Source organism: Sciurus vulgaris (genome assembly GCF_902686455.1).
Source record: "Sciurus vulgaris genome assembly, chromosome: 3".
Taxonomy (NCBI): domain Eukaryota; kingdom Metazoa; phylum Chordata; class Mammalia; order Rodentia; family Sciuridae; genus Sciurus; species Sciurus vulgaris.
The window spans coordinates 6,651,439-6,667,616 of NC_136463.1; the positions used below are offsets into that span (position 1 = coordinate 6,651,439).

A 16,178-nucleotide genomic window follows, 5' to 3' on the forward strand; every position below is an offset into this window, starting at 1 on the left:
GATGAACACCTGGGACCTGTATGGCAAGATGGGTCGGCTAAGGAGTGATGGTGGAGGTGGTAGGGCTGGCCGCAGGCTGGGGAGCCAGGGAGAGTTGCTGCTGCAGGTGGAGCAGGAGGACCGTCCGGAGGCAGCATCTCCTCTTCATGGGGCACCTTGGTTGGTTTCCTCTCAAGGCCTGAAACTAGCTGGATGAGGCCCGCCTGCATTTTGGGGTAACGTGCCTGGCTCGACGTCTACTGGGGCCTGGGACTGTGGCTCAGTGGTAGAGCCCTTGCCTAGCCCTCAACGTCTACTGGTTTGAATGTCTACTTCTCAAACATGCCTCACAGCCACACCCAGCCCGGTGATGGACCAAATGCCTGCGTCCCGTGGCCTGACCAAGTGACACAGATTCGCCATCACACTGGCTGTCCTGGCACCTGGGGCACCGCTGGTACTTCACGGAGCCTCCGTCTCTGAAGCTCTCCTTCCCACTCTCCTGTATCGCTCCACCTGGTTTGCCTTGCCTTTGGCTGCCACTTCCTGCTGTCTCTGGTCCATACAGCCTGTGACTGAGCCCATGCTCAATATGGCCAAAGCAGGGGCTGGGTCCCCAGTGCCACCTGCCAGGGTCCCCTGCCCAGTGGGACAGACACTGCTGCTCCTTCAGGAAACATTAGTCCAGACCACCCCATGGCCCCACTCCGGCCAGTCTCTGCACCCAGGCCAGGTCCCTGTTTGCTCAGCCCCTCGTTCACTCAGCAAACACAGGGTGTCTATTAAGTACCAGGCCCTGTTCAAGTCTAAGCCCCAAAATAGACAAAAAAAAAAAAAAAAAAAAAAAAAAAAAAAGGCCCAGTTAAGTGCCAGGAAGGAAATCCACAGGTTCAAAGATAAAGGCTCACTCAGATAGAGATGGGAAAATTATAGTTATTATCCAGACCCCAGCTCCACCCTTCCTGGGCTCAACCACCCCTCTCTGAGCCAACCCTCCAGAGTCTTCTTCCCTTTGCCAGACTCTGATGTCCGTGCCCGTGTTCGTGTCTCTTGTGCAGATGCCCTTTGCAGAGGCCCCCGTTAGCATCTTTAACACATGCTTCAGCTCTGTAGATGTGCTGTGAAACAGGACCTTTTCCTCTTAACCTCCACCCCCTCTCCTCCTCTTCCCGGGACTGGTTTTGTTAGTATAGTATTTTTTGTATGCACGATATTTTTACTCTCTTCTGTTATGGTTTGGATGTGAGGTATCCCCCAAAAGCTCACGTGTGAGACAATGCAAGACAGTTCAGAGGAGACATGATTGGATTGTGAGAACCTTAACCCAATCCATGAATTAATCCCCTGATAAGGATTAACTGATAACTGAAGACTAATAGGGTGTGGCTGGAGGAGGTGGGAATTGGGGTGTGGCTTTGGGGTATATATTTGTGTCTGGCAAGTAGAGACCTCTTTCTCTGCTTCCTGATCACCATGTGAGCTGCTTCCCTCTGCCACACTCTTCTGCCATGGTGTCCTGCCTCACCTGGAGACCTGCTGTCTATGGATTGAGACCTCTGAACCTGTGAGCCCACAAATAAACCTTTCCTCCTCTATAATTGTGCTGGTTGGATCTTTTAGTAACAGTGGTGAAGTAGCTAACTAAAACAATGGGCCACCTTACAGTGGGGCCTGCACACCTGTGAGATGTTTGTCCAGGTTGAGACACCAATGTCCTGGCTGGGTGCGTTTGGGAGGTGAGGAAAGGGGCAAGGCAGGGCAGGAATCTCAGATGCCATTAGTGTCCTGCCCACGACCCCTTGGTACCTGCTCTCCCTTCAGAAGAGCATGGGCATCCTGTAGTAGTCTGGATGGATCCAGAAAGGGCAGATAAGGGGCCTCAGTGGACGCCTGTTTGCACCTGTGTTTACTGCCCTAAATTTTCTTCACAGATGCAAACCTCCCCATGAAAGATCAGCTTTTTAGAGCTACTTCTGTCTGGCCCCTCTGAAAAGTCATCTCAAAATTACAAGAAAGAAGACAGTTAGGGGTGGCATGTTTTAATTTCCCACAAGAGGAAAACATCTCTCTGATCATAGAGCTCGGTTTTATCTAGCAACTTTGAGCAGGAATCTGGTGGGCATCACGCAAAGCTCAGGGCAATATCCACACAGAGAACAGTTTTGGTTACAGAATAAGCTTTGCTGTACAGACCTTCAAGGTAAGGGCAGCATAATACAGAGTGCAGTCTCCCATCCTTTCATGTGACTGAGAGGCATGATGACATGCTTCATGCACAGGGGTTTATACTCCAGCAGAGAGACCTTGCCCCTGCTACTTTCCATTCTCATAGGACAAGTTTGAGGAGGTCCTTGTGAACTGGGGAATATTATTCAGGTTTCTCCTGAGAAAGAGAATCAATTGTGTGTGTGTGTGTGTGTGTGTGTGTGTGTGTGTGTGTGTGCACATATACACATATATATCCTATTCACATACATATCCACACATATGTATCCACAAATATGTACATATTTATACACTTACATGTACAAATATATAGATGTGTGTGTGTGTGTGTGTGTATATATATTTCTAGAGATTTATTATAAGGTGTTGGCTTGAGGTAAGAGAAGAAATAAAGATAGGTAGACAGGCAACAGAAGGAAGGGTGAGGGAACACAATCCAGATTCAAGCTCCACATACCTTTCAGCCTTGTCTCTCCCAAATTTCTGGGAAATCCATAAATCTTAGAGTTACAGGAAATCCACTCACTTGTGAAAACTAGCTTGTACACTGTTAGCCCACATGATAAATGGATTAAGCAAAGGGACATTTGCTAATTCAAAAAACCTATAACCTAGGTACTGTCCAATGTTTCCTACTGGTCAGATAATGGAGACCGCATCAAAGAATCCTGAGGATCACCAGGCCACCATAAAACATACTGTGATCACCAGACTGATGTCACCTGTACATACCTACCCATTCCCACCAAGTCTCCTTAAAGAGCCCGAGAATCCCCAAAGCATCTCTCACTCGACATGTCTCTGCTCTCCTCAACACATCTCTGTGCCTTCCCTCATGCATCCAGACATTCATTTCTGGGCTGTTTGTCCAGAACTCCACTCATCCTGAATTGAAGCCCCCCTCTCTGAGAACCCTTCAGGCCTCCTCTGTTGCCAGGTTTCCATGGAGGCTAAGCAGTCCGTGATCTGCCCGATGTCTGTCTGCAAGATGGACATCCAGGAGAGCCAGAGTGGAGCTCAGAGGCCCGAGCCCACCAAGGGAAGGGGTTCAACATCCCAGCTCCAGGAGTCAGGCAGAGGGCAAATTCAACCTTCTGCTTCCTTTTTGTTCTACTCTGGCCCCCAACTGCTGGGATGGCTCCCCATCTGCTTTGGGGAAGGCAGTCTGCTTGACTTGGTGCACCCTCTAGACACACCCAGAAATCATGCTTGACTAAATATCTGGGCATTCCATGGCCCAATCAAACTGACACATAAAACTGATCAATGCAGGAGGATAAGCAGACTCCTGGGCACTACTGAGTCAGGGATGTGACACCAGCTATTTCAGCTTTCCCGAGCTACTCGAAGAAGTTTCAGGTCCTCCTGCTGTACTTAGTAGCCACCAGTCCCATGGAAGGTGGGTGGGCATGTGTCCTGGAATGCCCAGCTCATGCAGGAACCCAGACAAGATTCCAGGCAGGCTGGCACAAGCCTGCTTGCCAGGGGGCAGTCTCACAGGGCAGCTGTCCCCTTCCTGAACACTGATCTACTCTAGGCATACCTGTGGCTCAGAAGCTGTGCTGGCCCTCTTTTGCCCAGTTACTGCCCTGAAACCCAGGCAAACCCGAAATAAACCCTCTAGCTGGATTTGCTCTTAGCTATTTGCTTTCATCACCTGTTTTAGTGGTCGCCTCACCAAGCAAAGGACTATAATCAGCTTTGCCATAGCTGACACCTCTGACAGTTCAAGGTGGCCACAGTGGCCCGAGTTGTTTTTCAGAAACTTAGAGGTAGCTCAAACTGGTTGACATCTGACCCTTCACTTGGGCCTGCAAAAGTGACCATTGGGCAACGTTTTTATGTCAGAACCTGCTGATGCTACCATTTTCTGAAAATCCTGTGAAGAGCCATGGAATTGGTTACTCGTGCCCAGATCACTGATTTCTTCACTTCTCCCTACCTCCATCCCTTCTCCCCACACCGCAGACCATCCTGTTTCTTTACTACTTGAGTCCCCCGACCCCATCCTCAGGGATGCTCACTCTCCATTTCCACATGATTGACATCTCATGCATCAATTCTCTTTTTTAAAGTTGTCTTTTCAGTGATTGGCATTTTGCCTATACAGCAGGCACCTAGACCTGAGGTCTAGGTCTCTTGCCCATCCTGAATCTTGTATGATGCTTTACTCTAAGGTGCAAAAATCTGGTCACCAAAGAAATAAACTTTGAAATCTTGGTGCTAATCTGTTTCCTAACGATAAATGAAAAAAAAAAAAAAATCTCCTTTGCAAAGTAAGTGGTGTTATACGTTGAATAGCCCTAAGCCCAGCACCTCAGAAAGGAGTCTTGTTTGGATATAGGTTTCAAAGATGTATGAGGGCAAACTGGTATAGAGTGGGCCCTAATCCAATGTGACCAGTATCCTCACCATAAATGTCATGGAAGAGACAGGAAGAGAGCGGTGTGAAGATGCAGGCAGGTGGGGGATGATCCAGAGGCAGGGACACACGACTGCTGGCAGCCACAAGAAGCCACAGAACCTCCCTCAGTCTTAGAAGGAAGTCCCCCTGCCAACACTTGAATCTGGACCTCTGGCCTCCAGAAGTCCAAGATGGCAGCTTTCTTAGGTTTAAGCCATCTGCTTGTGGTGCTTAGTTCTGGCCACTGTAGGCAGTGACCTGTTCTTTACTTTCAGAAAAGAACTGGAAGAGGTTATGTAGTAATAGCCCATAAACAATTCTGAGATGTTTTGATTGTAGAGCATAAGGAGATCTCCCTGTTTTGTGTATATTCAGAAAGAATTTAAAGATTTGGATGCTGTTGTTCCAAGAAAATATTTCTGGTTCCATCAACTTATTTATGTAACTAAGAGTCTTCAACTAAAAACATGAAAGGAATAGGAGGACATTTGATACCAAATCTTAGTCATTGGGGCAGAGGATACCCATCCCTAGACACATGACCTAATTGGATCAAAGAGCCTCGTCTGTTTCATTAAGAGATACAGTTCAATTAAAATGTTGGTTTTATGCTTTTAACAGGTATGTATTGATATCCTGATTGAAGTTACATAGTTTTCCTCGATTATGTATTAATTATTGGAAGTAAAAGGCTAGCAGGTGTTCGTGTCCTTGGACCTCAGGGATGCCTAGCACATGTAGTTGTTGGTTAAATACTTGCTGCCAAGTCAACTTGAGGACACTTTGTAGGAGTAGAAGACTCCCCATCCTCTCTATGAGCTGCTTCCAGTTTCTCTCTCCCTCCCAGACCACCCACCCTCCTTCCTTCCTTCCTTCCTTCCCTCCTTTCTCCTTCCCTCTTTTTCTTTTTTTTTTTTTTTAGCAGACTCTCCTGTCTGCTAAACACGTGCTCTACCACTGCACTACCCAGCCCTTTTTTCAAGTAAATTGTTTTCTGAAACAGGGTCTCACTATGTTGCCCAGGCTGGTCTCAAACTCCTGGGTTTGAGCCATCCTCCTGCCTCAGCCTCCCAAGTATCTGGGACTTCAGGTGTGTGGTACTGCACCTGGCTCCCGTTTGGGGTTGGAATCTCTTTCTCACCTCCTCAGACTGCTCTGTCCTTTCTCCTCCGCTCTTCCAAATAAATGCTGCTTCTGGCTTCCATGTGGATCAGGTGTCCTCAGTCCTGGATGCCCATCAGACGCACCTCAGGCATAGTTTTAAAGTGCAACCTGAGGAGGAAGGCTTGGGGAGGACAAGAGCCACAGCTTGACACTCACTTCCTAACTTTCCAGCATTAGAGCAACCTCCGCAAAAATGAGACAGTTCTGCCAGCAACCAGCAGATGGCGAAAGCGGGCACTGAATTCTGTGCACCTCTGATTGCCTAATCGGCTCCCTCGCAGCTGACTGGACATGGGCACACGACCCCTCAGGGTTCAGGATCTGGACCATCGTTCTTCCCTCACACCATGAGGCGGCCTGCCTGCTCCAGTCCAGCCCCAGCTGCCTGGCCCTGTTCTCTCCCCTCCCAGACGCCCCTCCCTCTGGGGCTAACCAGTCGGGGGCCCTTGGAGTGCATCTCAGCTGGGTCTCCATAGCCTCAAAGACCTCAGTGCTGAGCTCGCTGGGATGGGAGAATGAACGTGTGTCTCAAGCATCCCTGCCCACTGCCGCAGCGCCCTCCCTGACGCTGTCCTCCATGTGCTCCTGGTATTGTGGAGAGCCACATCCAGGCCTGGGTTCAAATCCTGATTCTAAGTCTCCCAACAAGTTACTCTGAGTTCCAGTTTCCTTTTGTGAAATAACACCCCTGGTGCAGGGCCCTGGAGGGGTGGAGAGCTCTGTGCAGAGGCCCCTAGGTCCACGGTAGGAGCAGCAATCCAGCCTTCCAAGACGTTCACAGCTCATGCAGGCATCTCATGCTTCTGAGATCCACGTCCGCCCTTTCAAGTGGTTGGAATGTGGGGTGAAGATCGTCATTCTGATTTTCTAGATGGACAAACTAAGGCTGAGGACGTTCGAGTGATTTGCGTAACCAGCAAGTGGCAGAGCTACAGAGTGACCGGGAGTGCTGGTAGACGGAGAGATGCAGACGGTGCCCCAGGTCAGGAGCTGCCTCCTAGGCACTTGCCACGTGCGTTGGGGTGACCTGTCCCTTGATGTGGCTACAAACTTCCCCTTCCAGTATCTGAAGGTCACGGCTTCCTCCGCTTCTTAATCCCTTTTCTTACCTCTCCCTACAGGATAGAGTTTGGCAAGTGATCAAAGGAACCTCATTCCATTGTCTTGGCTGTTGCCCCTTATCTCATTGTGGCTGCCTGGGTCATCTTGGTCAGAGGAACGTGAGTGCATGTGATCGGACACCAGCCTGGGACATGCTCTGGCCACTACCTTCCCACCTTCCCCTGGCTGGAATGCACGTGTGGCGATTGCCATCTTGGACATGCATATGAAGCCAATTCTTTATAGCTGGCAGAGCAAGAAGGTAGAAGGAGCCTGGGACCCTGAGTTATGGAGTATGTACCTCACCAGACTCCAGCTAGAAGCCGTGCTATGCAGTCCCCGTGTCCTGCAGGCAAATGTAGTTTTTAACTAATGCAGGTCCCGTGAGCAAGGCACAGAGGACAGAAAATTAGTGCCATCTCTACTAACAATTTAGTACCTCCAGGTATTCTGCTTCCACCCCGGGCTTGTTCCAGAGCGGGGCGATTGCTCTGAGCTGCCCATGCCGTCAAGTCTCCTTCCCAGAGCACAGGAGAGTAGGCATCTGCTTTATCCCCACAACGGGTTCCTGATGTCGGTTGTCTCCTTCCAAGGAGCAAGGTCTAAACCACAAGGCAAGACAGCTCAGGCGCTTGGCTTCCTGCTTTATCAGCTACATGGACACCAGCCAGAGCACCTGGTCAACAGAGCCAGCAGCTCAGGGTGACTGACTCTGCTTACGGTCCTGTCCCTACCCTTCGTGGCTTCTGTCTTTGTCTGATTCCTTCCCCGACCTGCCAGTGAGAACCAGCGGACCAGACCTGTGCCCTCATTCTTAAGGTTTCAAGCTTAAGCAAACCGCTTCTTCATTCTGCCATTTTCCTCCTTTGATTTTTGAAATCTCCCAAGATCTCTATCTGTCCTGTCAAGACTACCGGATTTACACAATTTTCCCCTCACTTCACTGACTTAATTCTTTCCCTAAGCTGACTTCTCTATGGCTGCCGTCCATACAAGAAATTCCTTCTCTGGCCAAGACTCCCCGCTGAAGAGGATTTGTGGTATTCACGGTTCTAAAGTAGCCAAAACTAATTTTTTAAAAAAGCAATCCAACCAAAATCGAATGCCCATGAAAAATAAGACCCAAAGCTATTTCCTTGGGAAGACATCAGCTGGTCTAATGAAATCGAAAAGATACATGATGCAGGTGTCTGCCACTGAATGAGCCCGACACTTCCCGCGCCGCTGGGCTCATTGTCTGAGTGGAATTCTCTCCTCCTGCCCCACGCGCCCTCCCACCTGTGGCACCCAGTGGTCAGGGTTCCAGTAGACACACTTTGGGACCTGGCTTGATGGCACCTGCCGTGGCTCGGCTCTCCGTCACAACAGGTGGCCTGTGTCATGTTGCACTCTAAGTTCAGTCTAACTTTCCCTCTGGGGTTGGAAGTCCCGAGAACACCCTCAGGCTCACTACAAGGACTCAGAGAACTGGGAACAGCGGTAATGCTGGTGGCTATTGAGGAGAAGTGGGCACCGTGCCTCGGGTGGCCGTTTGTGCCGGCAGAGGGAGATTGCTGACTGCCCCTCCCGGGAAGAGGAGCGTGCTTCACCTGCTGACTTCAACCTTGGCTGTGCAACTTGCTTTGGACGATGAAATGTGACCTGAAGTGACATGTGCCTGTCCTGAGCAGAAGCTCTGAGTCCTGTGTGGTTCCTTCCCTCTGCATGTGGGGCGGCCCCTCCAGCCTGGGTCCCCAGGCAAAGCCGACTCACTGCTCACATGAGAAACAAATTTTGTGGTTCTAACAGTCAGAGGTTTGGGAGATTTGCTACAGTAACGTGACCCAGGAAAGGCCAATCGACACGCCCCAGCACACACGTCCCTCTGGGGACGTCTGCAGCCGCGAGTCCTGGCCTTCACAGACTCACACTGCCTTCCACGGGAGGAGCAGCCTCTCCACGGCCACCTCGCCCCAGGAGAGCTCCTCCAAGGACTAAGACCAGGCCACTTCTCAGACATCCAGAGCCTGGTGCAGTGGTGGCGCCCGCCCTGGCAGGACTGGTGGTGTGGCACAGGGTGGAGGCAGGCTGCCTGTCACTCATGGATAGTTATGCAAAACGGGCCGGGTGCCCATGCCACCCAGCCAGGTGTAGATGGAACCTCCACCCAGGCTCGGGAGGGACATGCTTCATCAACCCCTGCCTCGACCTCACACACACGCACACGCCACACACCACACACAGATACACACACCACACACCACACACTCCACACCCAGCACACACTCCACACACCACACCACACAGCACACACCAAATCTACCACGTATGTACACACACACACACACACACACTGCACACCATTCCACGTGAAACCCCAGAAAACGTGGGGACTCCGGGGGCAGCCAGACGTGAACAAGCAGGAAATACATTTACTAAACAGAAGCTGTTTGAAAATAGAATCCCGGGACTCAGAATTTTCTAGTTACACAAGTCTGAGTTCTGGGATGAGGTTTCCAGGTTTGTGTCTGCCTTCACAAACCTCCACAGCTATTCTGTGCACATCAGGTGACATGTGAGAGAACTTTGAGGGCTTGGAACGTTTATATCAGTGAGAATCTGGGGTAGGGGGGACCCCCAGGTTCTTGGTGAGGCTTGGGACAGCTGGTCTCATGGTGCTGGGCGCAGGTCTTGGAGACTGGTCAGGAGCGTGTGTTCCCCACGAGCTGTCCCTCCTGGACAGAGCCGAGGCTGGCTTCATGGTGCACTCCCTGGGCAGCCACACGGCCTGCACACACAAGGCCTCATGGAGGTGGAACACTGCAGTTGCCATCTTGAGATTCTTAATTTTGGAGCAAAGGTCCTGTGTTTTCGTTTTGTACTGGGTCCTGCCAAATACTGGTTGCACCCGAGAAGGCCAAGGCACGCCAGCTCTGCCCGGACCACTCTCCATGGTCACAGGAAACGAGCTTTTCTTGAAGGGCAGGACCCACTGGGAAGGTGGCCCAATCTTGCTGCTGTCCTGTCCTGGGTGCACTGTGGTCTGGAGAGGGGCAGGCTTGGCTGCTGCGGGTGAGGAATGGGGGAACATGGTCTTCACAGGAAACAGAGATGGGAACAGCAAGCGTGAACGTGTTTATCGGGAGGAACTGCGGCCATCCTTCAGCACCATTTTCCACTGACCACGCCGTTCCCTGGTCCTCCAGCTCCGACCAGCTATGAGAACAGACCAAGAAGAAGCCGGAGACGGAAACAGGTGCCCAGTAAAGCAGAAGAGGGGTTCTCAGGAGCTGAGCCTCTGTGAGCACCTCCGGCCTCAGGCCCAGCTGCTGAGGGACCTCCAGCTGGAGAGGGAGCCCAGGGGGCCGGGCCACAGGGCTGCCTTCAGCTCCACTACTTCTCTGTGTCCCAGGTGAGCGGGGTGGATGCAGGGAGGTCTACTCTGGGGCCAAAGTGAGGAAAGGGTGGTGAGGGGCGAGGGAGGAAGCAAAGACAGGAGGGAAGAGGGAGGAGGGAGCCGGGCGGGCCCAGGAGACCCACACACTCGGGATGGATGGGGACTAAAGGTAGAACGCTCCCCTCGCAGTCAGCCCTAGGTAAATCTGGCCACCTTCACCATCACGGCCATTGCTATTAGAATGCGCAGTGCTGTCTTGCTGCATCAGTGGAAGAGGGAAGAGGGAAGAGAGCAGTCAATGGGCCCTTCCCTGTACTGCACAGGTTTCCCCATTATCTAATTTAATCCATATCACAATCCTTATTGAAAGGAGAGGCTGAGTCTCAGAGAGGGGTAAATAATGTACTGTGGGTGAAACTGTGCAAAACCCAGCCAAGCCCCACGCACTTCCATTTCCACGATCGCTCCTATTTTTATGAAACGATGACAATTTCTGCAACGCCTCCTTGCGAGGATCCATCTGCACAATGAGAGGGGCTCAGGCGCCCCGCCGTGGGGACCCTGTGCGTCCCAGCAGGTCTGGGCTGGCCCCAGGTGCTCTACACAATGGGCCCGGGAAGGTGAGGCCGCTGCTCAGTCCTGGTCTGGGAGTTTGGATGGAGGCCGTGGACAGAGAACAGCTAGCATTTCTTTTCAAGGCCTGTGCGTGGGGAGCTTGCGGGGTGGGGTGCAAGAGGGAGGGGGAGTGATGCTGCTCAGGTCTGGCTGAGTCTCAGAGAGGAAGGAGGCTCTGCAGTGGGACCCAGTGTGCCCTCCACCACGTCTTCCCGTCCAGACCTGAGAAGGTAGCACCAGATCTCCAAGAGGGGGACTAAGGACCTGAAAGAGCAGGCAAGATGGAGTCCTGCCCTGGGCCTCCACCCAGCCTGTCAGAAGTGGAGAGAACAGTGCTCCCGAGCCTGAGCCCAGGAAAGCTGATCAGACAGAGAAGGGCCAGGGTCCCCATCCTGGGAAGTCCTCGCTGGGGCAGATGGCCCCCTAGGGCAAGGCTCCTCAATCTCAGTGCTGTCGACGTTGGGAGGTTCTGTCCCGTGTATTGTTCCAGAATATTCCCCAGCATCTCTGCCCTCTATCCACTATATGCCAGGAGCACCCCTCCCAGAGCGTGGCCACCAAAAATGTCTTCAGTCATTATTAAATGTCCCCTGGGAGCAAAATGACCTCAGTGTCCATCCTGGGTCATTCTGGGACTCTCCCCTTCACTCTGACCTTGGAGACCCTCACGGTAGAGGCTGCAGGAAGATACCGGTGTGGGATTGCCGCAGCGACGGAGGAGGACAAACTCAATGCTTCAGAGGATGTCCGTGGGCCTCTGGTGCTCATTTTCTGGGAATTAAAGTGAGATAATGTGAGACGTTGAAATGAAGAAGCAAAACACAAGGGTTTTCTTTAAATTTACATTTGAAAAAAATCACAGAGTCTTACCTCTGACGAGGACAAAATATTCCCTCCATGAATGGGCGAGTGGACGGACGGATGACACAGCAGATACGTGACACCCATAATTCTTTTTCAAGAGTTTGTTCCTCCCCTTTGCTCTGGGTTGAACCCCTTCCTGTGAGGAGGATCAGATGATGGTTGAGTGCTGGCGAATACCTTGGGTGGTCAGCACCAGCAACTCCCCAAGCAGGAAGCAGTGAGTCTATGGGGCTGGATCCTAATAACTTGGAACTGGGGCTTCCAGAGTAGATGGAGGGACCAAAGAGGGGCCTGGAGGAGGGAGAGCAATGTCAAAATCTCGGAGGGGACAGAGGACCTAGAGAAGAGCTTGGTGAGGCGGCCGTGTGGGTGGTGCTGGGGAGAGCAGGGGAGGAGCCGGGGGTGGGTCTTCAACATGGAACAGGGGGCACTGAGATGTCACGGACGGCAAGTGTCTGCAGGATGCTGTCCCAGGAGGGAGCTCCAGACGCAAATGTCCTTGATCAATAGCTAAGAAGAACCATTCCCGGTGGTCTCTCTGTGTCCCCAGGGCCAGCCCCTCTCCTTTCTTACCTCCGCCTGTGAGGATGATGAGCTTGAGACCTACAGATGGATTTGGAAAGGCAGCCAACCAGAAGCTGAAGGTCTTCTTCTTGCCGGGAGAACTGGGCTTCATCTTGTTTTTTCCTAGCTCCTATTCTTAGATCCTCTTTCTTATTCCATCCATCCATAACCCTTCCATCTGTTGTTCGTTCCAACTGTTTATCCAGGGTGTACCTAGGGGCTCCATTCAGTTCTTGGTGGTTGATGGGCACAGGTGTTTCCTCTCAGGACAGACCCTTCTGGGGGACCCAGAACTTGTCAGAGGCCATCAAAGTCTCATTTGCCCCTACTATTTTAAGTTGGCTGAGCACATGCAGGCAGGGCTTGGCCTCCCCAGTCCCAGGATCCCACACCAAGCATCTCCCTCCCTCTCACCCTGAACACAGCCCCTAGCTACTGGTTCCTGCCCTCTGCCTCCTCCAGCTTTAGGGAGACACTGGGCTGCTAGACAACCTGATGCCGAAGGTCTCTCTGGTGCAGGCTCTTCAGGGTGAAGAGAAAACTGACTTGGGTTTTCCATGCTGCCTGACCTTGTCTCTGAGCACTGCTTACACTGTGACGGGCACCGTGGGGAAGTCTCTGAGCGTGCAGTGTCAATACGAGGAGAAATTCAATACCTTCACCAAATACTGTTGCCCATAGCCATGCTTGCCATTTTGGAATCAGATTGTGAAGACCAGAGGATCTGAGGGGAGGGGATCAGCTACCGAGGGTCCAGCATGGACCATTCTGGGAATCTCACCCTCACCGTGTCCTTGGAGAACCTCATGGTAGAAGATGCAGGAGAATGCTGGTGCTGGATTGCCACAGTGACGAGGGAGGACGAACGCTTTGCTTCCTGCCTAATCTCAGCTTCCTGTTGAGTCTGACTGCCTTGATTCTGTCTTCTAGGTTCAAGTGCTTGTAGCCCAGGTAGCGACCTCTTGTCTCTGGCACCAGAGAGGATTAAGTCTGAGTTCATTTATGCAGAGCAGCCAAGGAAGTTTCAGCTTTCAGCTCAGGAGGCAAGAACTGGGTCTAGAGTGTGTGTCAGAGATCAGGACTGAGTGTGTTGTGTGGATGGAGGTGGGGTGCCTGTGTGTGCTTGAGGGTGTGAGAGAAGCACGCAGGAAAACACAAGTGCTTGTGTGTGCATGACAGTGAGTGTGCTGAGCGTGTGAGTGTGAATGTGCAAGTGTGTGAGATGACTTGTGAGTGTACATGTGAGAGGTGTGTGAAAGCATGTGTGTGTGTTGTGAGTTGTGGGAGTGTTAGAGTGTGTGTGTGTGTGTACGGGGTGGGTGGTGGTGGAGTGTGCATGCGCTGACTTCAGTACTCTGTTTCCAGGAGATGATGGACGCTAAAATACTTAACAGGAGATGATGGTTCTCTGGTCTTGGTTTATGAGTCATCCACCTGGTCCCAGAGCTGAGCCTCTCCTGAGGTAGATTTGGACAGACATGCTGACAGGGAGATGCTGGTCCCAGAACACCTGTCCAGCTGTTTTCCTGAGTGCCCTCTGGTTCATGAAGTGAGACCGTCAGGTGCCAGGTTCTCTGGGACTCTATTCTTCCTCAGTCCCCACCACAGCCTTCAGGATTCAGAGCTCTACAAGGACAACTGAACCTCCCCCAACCCTGGCAGCGAGCGCCAGACGCAGCCAACACCAAAGGTAAGGTGACTCCACCCAGTGTCTTCTTCCATCTGCAGAGCTTCTTTCCTAGGATGGGGCTTCCCTGACAGGTGTCTCTGATTATCATTTACTCAACAAGTATTTATTTGCTAATTCCAGAAACCAATGTAGATTTTAGGGACAGAGCAGTAAAAAACAATCAAGGTCTTGCTTTCAAGAAAGTTTCATTTAAATAGGTAGATTTAGGCAATGTCCAGATGGATAAGAATATAGACAGGTTAGATAATAGAGATGGATGGATGGATGGACATATAGAGATGATAGATGATAGAGACAGAGATACGTTATAAAGATAGAGATGATAGATAATGATAGAGATGGATGGATTAATGGATGGATGGATAAATGGATGGATGCATGCATAATGATAGTAAATGAGAGAGATAGACATGTAATATGGATGGATAGATATGGTGTGCTATATGATATGATATGATAGATGATAGAGATGAATGGATGAATAATGATGATAAATGATAAAAACAGACACACACATATGGACTGATAGGTGGGTATGGTAAGTATGTCAACTAGTGATGATTACCATCAAGAAACATAAAGCAGGAAGTTGTCAGGGGGTAGAATATGGGAGATGGGAAGATAATGGGGCATGACGAGGGTCATCAAGGAAATGCAAGAGGATCAACAGAAGCAAAGAGCCAAAGGACTGTCTTAGAGTGAGTTCCTCAAATCGCCCTGAGACAAGGGTTTGGGTGGAATTAGCTTGGGACATCTCAGGAAGCAAAATGAGGATGGAAAAGCCTATGAGGGACCACAGGAGGTTCCATGGCAGAGTCTCCAGGCAGAAGGCACACCTGGGGGCTTGAAGTCTGTGGCCCTTCCGCCCTGCCCTTCACTGCACTGCAAGTCATGCCCACTTCTGTAAAAGGTCCCTGGGCAAATAGATGTGGAAGCTTGCTGTGGGATGCCTGTAGCTGCTGAGAGCTCAAGTGGACAAAGGGGACAGAGGGCAGGCCACCAACTTGGTTGATACAGGGGTTATTGGTGAGGATGAGGGACGGCATTAGCCAAGCCCTAGAGTTGGGGGCTCTAGAGCTTGAGAGTGCACAAGCTCCCAGCTTGGGGAGTGGACAAGCCCTTGAGCAGCCGGAATGGGCAGTGTTCTGGGACCCAGAGATCAGGGGATTGGCCACGAGCTGAGGTTAGAGAGGTTACCCCTTGGGGTTGAGGTTCTTGAATGGTTTAAGAGGAAGAGCTGCTTTCATGGTTGGATTTAAAGATGAGTCAAGACTTTGAGTGAGGATGGTTCTGATACCACCGTTTATCAGTAATGAGCTCTGCTCCCTCAGATGTTGAAGTATAACACCAGAGAAGTACACGGAGGCAAGCATATGAAGCAGGTTTAATTTAAAGGTAGTAACACAGACTTCTCCCAGGAGGGAGAAGGGGGCCATGGCTGATGTTCTGGTATCCCAAGAAGTGATTGCGCCCTGCATCTTTTATAGATTATGGTCTCCTTCGTTCTCCTGATCTCTCCCCCCTTATCTCTCTCCTTCCTGCCTACATGACTAGGCCCAGAGATGCTGGTGAGATGGCAAAATGGTGAGGAGCAGATGGGCAGGAGGGAAGGGCCAAATGGAGCAATTCAGGCAGATAGGGGTCTAGGGAGCATTAATTAGCAATTCCCTGCCTGCAGCTTTTTGGGAGGGATAGTATAGGCAGGCAACCTTGGTGATCAAAAGGTCTCTGGAGACATTGACATTCCAAACTCCCAGGAGCGGTCTCCAACTTCCCAGACTCAGATGGCCTCCATTCCTTGATTGGACCAGATTCCCCTATTCTACATTAACTGCCTGTCCTCGATTCTGGCTTCAGTTCCTTCCTGGATTCCTTCATCTTCTCTCCATTCCTCACCACCATGCCCTCCTGCATCTTCTAGGTCTTGATGCTCAATGTAGATTCCTGAGTTGAAGGACAGGAGCTTGTGGCCCTTGAATTGGGCTGCCTGACCTGGTACCACCAGGTTTGATGCTGAGGTTGAGTTTTGAGGGCACGAGATCAGAGCTCAAAGGGAGGTAAGGGAGAGGCTGGGCTGGGAACTCCCCTGAGGAGGCAGCTCACTTCTGGTCACGTCTCTCTACAGGTCCCCATTCAGTGACATTGACTTCCTGCTCCTCATATTCCTGAAGGTGCTGGCCTCTGGGTGAACAGGC

The 16,178-nt window shown here is 51.3% G+C and overlaps 1 protein-coding gene across 1 annotated transcript in view; it reads left to right on the forward strand.

Annotated features, from left to right (window-relative positions):
* The window catches only part of LOC306656602 (CMRF35-like molecule 2), a 195,625-nt gene that overhangs the window by 46,022 nt on the left and 133,425 nt on the right, over positions 1–16,178 (forward strand). The gene's annotated exons all lie outside the window — the stretch shown is intronic.